Below are 10013 nucleotides of genomic sequence, written 5' to 3'. Positions count from 1 at the left end.
TCTAATGAAGCCCAAAGGATGTTCCATGTGCCCTTGCAAAAAAAAAAAAATGTGTATTCTACTGTTGTTGGCTGGAGTGTTTTGTAATATCTGTAATGTCTGCTAAGACCAAGTGGTCTGGAGAGTTCACATCTTCTCTTCCTTATTGATCTTTATCTGATTGATTTAGCATTATCAAAAGTGGAGTATAAAATACTTGCTAGAATCTCTTATAATTATTGTCTATTTCTCCTTTCTCTTCTGCCAATACGTGCTTCATGTATTTTAGAACTCTGATATTTGGTGCATATATGTTTATAATTGCTATTTCTTTTGTTTAATTTCCCCTTTTATCATTATGTCATTTTATTCTTTGCCTTTTGTAACAGTTTTGTTAAAAGTCTATTTTGGTGCTCGCTTCGGCAGCACATATACTAAAATTGGAACGATACAGAGAAGATTAGCATGGCCCCTGCGCAAGGATGACATGCAAATTTGTGAAGCGTTCCATATTTTTGAAAAACATGGACTTGGAAAAGAGACTTGTGGCTGCCTGATGGGAGGGGGAGGGAGTGGGAGGGATCGGGAGCTTGGGCTTATCAGACACAACCTAGAATAGATTTACAAGGAGATCCTGCTGAATAGCATTGAGAACTATGTCTAGATACTCATGTTGCAGCAGAAGAAAGAGTGGGGGAAAAACTGTAATTGCAATGTATACATGTAAGGATAACCTGACCCCCTTGCTATACAGTGGGAAAATAAAAAAAAAAAAAAGAGTGGGAAAAAAAAAAAGTCTATTTTGTTTGATATTAGTATAACCACTTCTGCTGCCTTTCATTAATATTTGTGTGGAATGTATTTTTCCTTTTTCCTTTTCAAAATATGTGTGTTCTTACGTCTAAACTGAGTCTCTTGCAGATAGCATATAATTGGACCCTGTTTTTTAAAAATCCATTCTGTCAACATACGCCTTTTGAATCAGGAGTTTAACAATTTTTATTTAAAGCCATTACTGATAGAGAAGGAATTACTTCTGAAATGTTGTTACATGTTTTCTGAGTGTCACGCTGTCCTTCATTTTCTCCACTACTTCCCTCTTTGTGTTCAGTTGATTTTTATAGTGACATGTTTTGGTTTTCCTCTTATTTTATTTTGCGGGTATCACTGAAAAAAATGTGAATAAAGCGAATCATTTTGGTTTCAGTCACCTAGGAAAGAGTCTGAAGTCTATAAATTGCAATGTTAAAATGAACTGGAAAAGTCCTACAAAGAGGTTAATCATGGTGCTGTGTTACCCATGTCTGGCGGGGAAATACACACACATATACTGACAGTGGGCTCTGTCTCACGACGTGCTGCCTTCACTTCTTAGCCAGCATCTACGTTGCGTGCTGCCGTGGCCTCCGCTGTCTTAGCTGGAATTGCCCCGTCCTAAGAAACCTGCTTTTTAGGGCAGAGTTCTTCATCTGTCATTACCTAATTCAGTCTCAACTGAGCGCAGGGTGGAGAGCGATTCTTAAGCCCCTGAATCTAACTTGAGTCTTCCCTCCCTCCGTCCTTGGTTCTGAATTCAGAATAGAATCAGTAGCAGCCCATCTGGCCCTGACTAGCTAGGCCTGACTTTAGCCATGGAAAACAGAACTCGAAAGTAATACTGAGGATTATAAGGAGAGTACAGTTACCTTGCAGTTTTAAATAAGCAAATCTTGTTTTGTCCTTGAAATTGAAAAGCTCTATTGCTGTAAAGACTTTTCCCCTGCTCAAATCTTTGCCTTGGTTACTCCGCTCAAGAAAGACGAACCTGTGTAATGCAAAACGCAACACACCAACCTCCATCCCCATCCTGGCCTAAGGCTACTGATCATCGCTCCGTGTAATCAAAACGGCCATAAACTACAACATAGCCCGAGGCCAACCTGCTTCTTGACCAACACCTGTGGCCCCAGACCATTGCAGTAAAATAACTGCTATGTATGTCAGTCACTGTAAACCACAAGGTCAAAATCTCCTAGCTCCAACACAGCCGTAACTTTGCTTTCTAAACTTCTACTTTTCCATGCTTCTCAATATTCCTGGCCAACACACAAGAAGAAAATATCAAGAATGGGGAGGAATGATGCCCTCCTCACACAAACAGCATCGCGTGAGCCGGAAGAGCCCAGGAGCAGGGGAGAATATGGCAGCCTGGCGACCTACGAGAACACCAGCCCAGGTACAGGCGTCCAGAGTTCACCAGGAGATGGACAGAAGGCATGTCTTCCGCCCAGATGCCGCATCCGTAGACTCATAGATCCATCTATTTCCCCATTGTATCTGGTTCCCAGGCTAGTTGTGGCATTCAGGAATCATCATCATTGCAGTAACTAGTTTGTGATACAATCTTGAAATAATCAACTCCTGGAATGCCATCACAGTTTCTAGAGCACTAGAGAGCTAAATTGAGTGGTATTTCTGAGTTGATAAAGGAAAAATTTAATTGAAACTTTAAGTGACCTTCAAATGTCAGAAGTAAATAAAACGATAAGAACTGCATTTTTGACAGCTGTCACCAACTAATGGGAGTGCCATAAAAACTCACCATCAGGGAGCACTGGCATATCCAACCTGCACTAGACTCATCACCATAAATTTTGTCAGATAAGTGCTCAAGCTGATAATAATCTTACATCAGGGCTCGGAATTAGCTTCAGCTACACGGACAGAAAGACAGGTGGGGTAAGGGAGCATCTCCATAACAATGACAACCTCCCAAGCTGACAAATAGCTGCCGGATTGGAAGTTATTTGCATAAAAGGAAAAGCAAAGGATTTCAAGGGAGGTTATGACGGAGCCTCTGATCACTTACATTCTTTGACCTTCCTCTTCTTTAATTTGGGGCTTTTGTTTCTGCTGCACTTGTATAATTTCACACACACACACACACACACACACACACACACACACACACGGACACACCAAGAAAAAATAAAAGCCTTAAGGCATCTCCCTCTAAAGGAGAAAAGACGTATTTGTGCCAATCTGCACAAGGGTAGTTCTTTTAAAAGCTGCTGGCATCTGGAGATGCAGAATTTTTAACCTTCAAGCTGATTCAGCTGGTCAGTGCCTGGCTTTGCTGAGGTGTCGCAGATTCAACAGGGTCGAGGGTTGTTAATTGATTTTGCTGCTTTGTTGAGTACGGCAAATCTTTCACAGTGTCCCAATTTCAGATATTCTCTGCTCTTAACACCAAAGCAGTGCCCTAAGTGGCGCTAAAAACCACAGTGATGATACAGACACCTGCCCATAGTTACACCTCTCTTATCAACATTTAATAAGAATGAAGTAAATGTTTGGGGGAGCTATTTAAAACACATTTTCTACCAGGAGGGAAAGACAAAAGAGTTACTAAAACCATTTCTATTAATACAGAGCATCCTAGGAAATTGTTATTGATATTTAAAACCTGATATATTTAATAATATTGAATTCTTAATATTATGTATATTCTGAGTATGTAAATAACATGCATTATAATAATCTATAGAGGTAATACTTAGGTTGGACCAAGGGCCAAATCCAGCCTGAAGCCTGTTTTCTTAAGACATACAAGCTAAAAAAATTATTTTTACACTTTTAAAATGTAAAACTGTAAAATGCTCTATGTGTCCCCGCATAGCACCCTGGCTTAAGGTCTAAAGGATATGCCATTCAGCTCTTTCCAGAATAATATTGCTGACATCCACCTGCTTAAGAGCAAGGAATCGTAAACAAACACAAACCCAAATCCTACACTCAAGGGACCTCGAAAGTCCAGAAACACGTCTCTCATGCGGATCGATGCCCCTGATGGCCGAGCATGCGCGTCACTTGGAAAACGGACAACTTAGTCTGGTCTTAGTCTGCAAGACGCGTGGCAAGTCTTATTTATGCACAAGCAAAAATGCCAATTTTGGGTAAAAAAAAAAAAAGTCCATTAACAGTAGAAATATGAGGTTAATGTATGATAAACAGGCATTTGGAAATTTCAGTCTGGATAGGTACAGACTGGGAATTCAAGGTCAGGTCTGCCATTTTCCACTGTCCCCAGGCAAAAAGGACGTTGACACTGCAGCCTGAAGTCTGTCATTTCCTTCATGTGTTTGTTTTTTGACCTTTTTCCTATGATTTTAACCAGTACAGAATTTTTTTTTTTTTTTTTTTTTCTGTGATATGCTTTCCCAGCAGGCCAGGGACTCGCCTCTTCGGTCTGTGATCATTTTATGTGCTCAGTAGACTGTGGGACTCTTGAAGGAGGGGCCGCGTCTTGGAAGAATCCATCACTTCCGTGCCTGGCCCTTGGAGCCACTGGAGAGACATTAATTGCGCTGTAGTCATTGCTATCGCTACCATCATGGTTCCTGCTTCCACCGCCGCTTAGTATGTGCCACAGTTTGAAAGGTCCGTTGTTTGAAACAACCTCACCTTTGGCATTTCAGGAGCAGAATGATTTAGAAGCAAACACGTTTTAGCTTGCTTTCAAACAAGAGAAAGGAGATATGCTTCTTCTGTACATGTCTTCAAGGCAAAGCATATCGAAGCGCCAGCGTTTTCTGAGAAGGAATTGCAGACAAAAGGCCTTGCTACAAGTCCAATTTGATCTGAGCTGACATTAGCCAGGGGCAAGGACCAAGGTGTGACAGGAGAGAGTAATGCACATTTGGCCTGGTGCTTCCCTAAGAAAGATCCAGTCAGAAGCACTGCCCTGGGAAAATCATTAAATAAAGCCTGGCTAAAAATACTCCCCCACCCTCGCTTGCATGCACTTGAAGGAGGCGAAGGGGACGCCACAAAAGGCAACAAATACCATCATTATTTTTATTGCCTGAAACAAAGCCGTGTGGGTAGATTCTACTGATTCTAAGATGGAAAATAGGACAGAATTCACTTTGCAGTTTAAGCCTAGATAACCTATGATCAAGTATGTGATAGCCCTGGATTTATGCTAAATTTACACAGAGTGGCCAGCAATGCTTTATTAGAATTATTGAGCATAAACCCGGTGAAATTTTTAAAACTAAACCTATGAGGATGGACAAGCAGTCCTTACCAGGTGTCACATGTACCCAGAAGACACCAGGTCGGTTAAGATTTGCGGCGCGGCTAAGGAGATGGGGATTTCTTTTTTTAAAATGTCTTCTCATAGTTTGTGAGTCTCACTCAATTTGGAGCCGAAATCAGAGCATCAACCAATTTTCTACAAAGCTCTGAAGCAATTATCCAGCTCTGCGTAACACGAGGTTAGAAAGAATTTGGGGGTTGGGAGATTTTAATTCAAACGAATAGGTTGATTTATGCAGGAAGCACTTAGCCACGCCCCCACCTTGCTCTTGAAGCTGATCTGCTGAAAATGAGCCGGGGGTCATCTTCTCCGCCCCTGTGGCTGTTGACACTGCTCTGAGCAAGTGAGATTAAAAGAGAAAACCGGGACGCCTCCGTTACTGAGAACGTCTCACTCACAGCGTTACCTGTGCAGTCTCTGTTCCTGGAGTGCTCTCTTAACACGTCGGTAGGGTTGAGTCTTTGTTTTATTTTGTTACTTTGCTTTCGTTTGTTCTGTGAGCCCTTAGAGGAGTGGGACGTGGAATCGATGCTGGGTCGTGATATTAAACAAAGGAAAACAGCCAGTGGAGAATGGCTGGTTTGATTCAACACGTATCTACTGAGCAGCTCTGTTCTCAGAAACGGCATCATCGTGTGAGACGTGGGTGCAGTAAACAGTGCATTTTCCTTGCTCTCAAAAATACTTGCAGTGAGTGGAGTGGAGGTATAAGCACTTGAAGAGGCGCCCTCAGAGGCTGTGGCTGGTTATGTGTCTACACAGGGCTATTTATGGTCCACCGGCATCAGGGAGGGACAGGGGTGCTGAGAGCGGACACAGGTCAGGGGAAACCTGAGATGCGGAGGGGACAGGGCAGCACGGGAAGGTCTTTCCGACATTCTTGCGCATGGGCCCTGGATTACAGGTTCTCCTCGGAGCCCCAGATGACCAAGGCAAGGGCAGTTAAAGAACTACTGGAATACAATCCTTGAAAAACTGCAAAAGAATTGCCACTATATTAGTTCATCTGCCCCATAACACTGGCGTATGAGATCAGAAAACGCGCTCTTCCTGTGTGCACCTGTCGTCCTCTCAGATGAAGTGGCTGACGGCGCAAATGCAGCCACCGTGTCGCAGGGCCAGAAGTCAATTCCAGGGTTTCTCCCTCCAGAGCCCATGATTACTCAGCCATCTGACAAACAACACACAGGCTGAATGTGTGTGGCATCCAGTAAAATCTCCAGAAGTGGCTTTAGTCAGGATGGTTATTTACTGAGGACCTACTCTCTGCCGGGAGCTGGGGTAGGTCTTGGAGATACAGTAGTGACCCTACGGACAGGGCCTCTTCCTTCCTAGAGCCTGCGTTCTCCTGGGGAAGTGAACCGCCAATGAGATAGGCCATGTGCACTGTGACGATGAGAATAAGAAAAACCCTTTGAAAACAGGAAGCCGTGTGATGATGTTTTCAAATCATTTGCAGCTTTCCCGTCATCGTGCAGTGTGTGCCCCAGTGTGTGCCCGTGGCTACGGTAGACACACGTCTACGTATTTCACACATTCTGTTGACCTCACGGTTCTGACAAGTAGGATTTTAGTTCAGGGGATAGTTTGTACTTTAAATACTAGTGGGCTACAAAGCAGACATATACCAACATCCTAGACAAATCCGAACAAGCCCTTTCTGGAGCGTTTTTTCTGCTCCAGAGGAAGAGACCCATACATTCAGTTGACTTTCCCGTGTCAGTGCAGCTCTGAATCAGTTAAGATATGCCCATCATTAAAATATTCATCAGCATGAAGTGTTTATTTCCATAACATCCTCTGCAATCAGGCCAACCACTTAATTGACAAGTTTCTGTTTCCACTCGAATAGGCTAAAAAGGGAATCCTTCTACAAGATCTAGATAAAGTTAGGCAATTAAAATTCTATGGAAAGTTAAATTACCCAGAAGAAACCAAACATCTCTATGACATAGCAGAGAAGTCATCCATAAAACATAGCAAACACTTACAGCCTTGAAAATGAGAAAAAGGGGGGGGATACCAGCCAGGAATCCTGCTGGGGGTTCCTAATTTCTACTTTATACATTAAGGAAGCCCACTGCAAAGAAATGAAGTTAAGCGCCAAAACGACACAGATTGGTCAGCCACCTCTGTGTCTACCTCTGCCTTTCTCTTCGAAGTACAGGTGACTTGATCCCTTTTCCTGGATCTCTCCTCTTCTTGACCTTCCAGATTCTCACGTGGTGGCCCGTGTATTTTCATGGTTGAAGTTATGGTCCATACGTGGGCTGAAGGATCTACAACTTTGAACCAAGTCTCTTCGCAAGCATCTTATCCCCGTTTTTATCATTTATAACTTAACTGCTGTTGCTTTTTTGGCATACAAGTTACCTTCTAGCATAAAACTGTTCCTACGCTCCTTCCAAGCTCAAGACATCAATCAACCTTCCACCCAAGCTAGGCACCTACGAATCACTGTTCAACTTGTCCCTAATTCTCCATGTCCAGTCAATGACCAAACACAAGCCACATCTCGTATCTTACTTCTGCTGGAGTTGCTTAGTCCTGACCCTCACGACCTCTCCGCTGGCCGTTGGAGATGCCTCCTAAAGCCTGTTTCTCTGGTCCTGGATTCACTTCTTCCAACTGACTCCCCTAATCCCGCCCAACATGAGAGAAGCTGCATTAGCTGACATGCAACATAGAGGTGATGGGCGGACCACCCACCCAGCACTGGCTTGAATTTCTGGGGAGCATCCGATGTGATTATGAACACAGGGCTCTAGGGTGACACTGGACAAAGGGGAGTACCTCTTCTGGAGGACAAAAGTGCTCAGGACCCAAAAGACTGAGGAGAGATCTGGAAATCATAAATGCAGACTGTTGAGAGAGCTGGAGACGCGTGGCCTAGAGAAGAAAGGACAGAGGCAAGATATCTGGCTTTGAGAATATTGCTCATGTGATACAGAAAGAAGATCACACATATTCTAATCAAGGCCAGAAGATACTTACTAGGATTCATAAGGAGGAGCTGTAGAGAATATTACATCCAGACGCATAAGAACACCTTGAAGCATTTGGACACCACCAGAGTGAAACAACACTTACGAAGAAACACGACAGTAACCCATCCCCACTATCCTGGACGGTGCCCTGGCAGGGAAAGGAGAGGCGACACTGAGAGATACACCCCAAGGTCCTCCCAGTTTCAAGGTCCTCCAGTGGATCCTGCCGGAAGCATTTGGAGGACCTCTTGGTTCCCTCGCTCACTCTTGGCAACTTAACCTTCCTGCAAACTGGGAATACATTTACCAGCAAAACTTTCCTGAGCTGAGGAAGTTCCCCTCCCTGACGGCGCTTCATTAAAGTGGCAAATGCTGCCTTCAGCACCACAGTGGGATTGCTTTTTCCTTGTGCTTTAATCATATGACAAATGAGGTTCAATTTGCATCACACAGCATTTGATGAGGCCCGCTTCCTAACCCACAGCACCAGGCTCCGCAGCGCATTGCATTATCCCTAATGGCTTATCAGGTCCAAAATTTAGTATTTATCTTGTTTTATTATCTTCTCCAGCTATATTCTATACCCAATTTTTTCCCTGAAATGAACATTATTGATTTACTTATTAAATATTGTCTGCCTACTGTGAAATCATCACATAAGCTGGATGATGAATCCTTTTTAAAAATAATGGTTCTGTGCAACACAATGCCTGAAATGCTCCTTTTCTAAGGAGAGTTCAAATGGATTTGAACTAAACGCAGAGTATAAAAACCGTCCTGGACTCTCTGGGATAAAAGCTTACACACTGTTTCTATCTCCTGGAGAAAAAGAGTAATCAATAAGTGATTATATTCTTAAAGTAAATTACTTTTCAGGTTTTGTTCTGTCCAGAGCCGTTAAGAAGTAGTGATCATTGCAGGTTAAATCTAAGGGCACAAAAAGGAACTGGGTAAGTTGTTTGTAATGGCTGAGGGGACCCTTCGGAATAATGTCTCAGGTTAAAGTAGAATTAGCATCCTTTTGTTACACACGGTCTCCTTTCTCAAATGCACGACCCGCTGAATCTAACCTACTCAGGATCCTCTGCCTCGCCACACATGCTGTCTCTCTCCCTTCGGACAAGCCCAGAGATCCCAGATGTTCCCCAGATTCCCGGGTCTCACCCGAAGCCCTGCTTCTCCTCTTCCAATGGCTGCCAATGGACCGATCTTGAAGCTAAGGATGCTAAGCCATTACCATTTGCTTTTTCTCATGAGTCTGCAGACGAGCTGACTGGTGGATTTCAAGACCTAAAATTTCATGCATTTCCTTGACCTCTGACATCTTCCAGAAAATGGAAACATCCAGTTGCCTGGTTCTTGTTAGAAAGATAATAGGAGCCTGATATTAATCCCTGGTTAAAGGGGATGAGAAAGAAAAGTGCACATTGATTTTTTTCCACACTTGCAGACAACTGCGTGCCCTCAAAATGGACACTGAAATCCCAGAGGCTGTGGAGGAGGTCACCGCCTCTATTTAAGGTCCCTTTTGTGGCACTGCCCGTGTGTGTGTGTGTGTGTGTGTGTGTGTGTGTGTGTGTCCTCTCTAATTACAGGTCCAACTGAGATGCTACCATTTCCTGAAAAATACCAACAAGCAAGCTGAGAGGCAGGCCATAACACTGGGAGGGGTTTGGGGGTTTTTGGTTGTTTTTTTTTTTTTTGCAGCAAATACATACAAAAAGCACTGATAATCAGAATATTTTAAAAGTTCCCATAAAACAAAAGGAAAGATGGCAAGAAAAAAAAATGAGTCTGACACTCTAAAGAGGCAATTAGAAGACGAAACAAAAATGGCCAAGAGTCACATGAAAGTGAGCAATTCCATTCCTTCAAAGGAGAATGCACGATAACGCTAAACTGAGATCTCTGGTTCACCACATTGTCAGAAATGCTAAGTGTGCGTGTACTACAGTGACACAGACGCT

General features: G+C 43.3%; 1 non-coding gene across 1 annotated transcript; it reads left to right on the top strand.

Moving 5' to 3' along the window:
• The first annotated feature begins 389 nt into the window (after window positions 1–389).
• LOC146399624 (U6 spliceosomal RNA) lies at window positions 390–496 on the top strand. Its single transcript, XR_014818462.1, has one exon. It is a non-coding gene; the product is annotated as a U6 spliceosomal RNA (small nuclear RNA).
• Window positions 497–10013: the final 9517 nt, after the last annotated feature.

Source organism: Sus scrofa, chromosome 10, assembly GCF_054392235.1.
Source record: "Sus scrofa isolate SSC_HxYL_T2T_F1_AM1 chromosome 10, Sscrofa_HxYL_maternal_Yorkshire_Landrace_v2.0, whole genome shotgun sequence".
Classification (NCBI taxonomy): domain Eukaryota; kingdom Metazoa; phylum Chordata; class Mammalia; order Artiodactyla; family Suidae; genus Sus; species Sus scrofa.
This window is presented reverse-complemented; position numbering and strand designations above follow the sequence as displayed.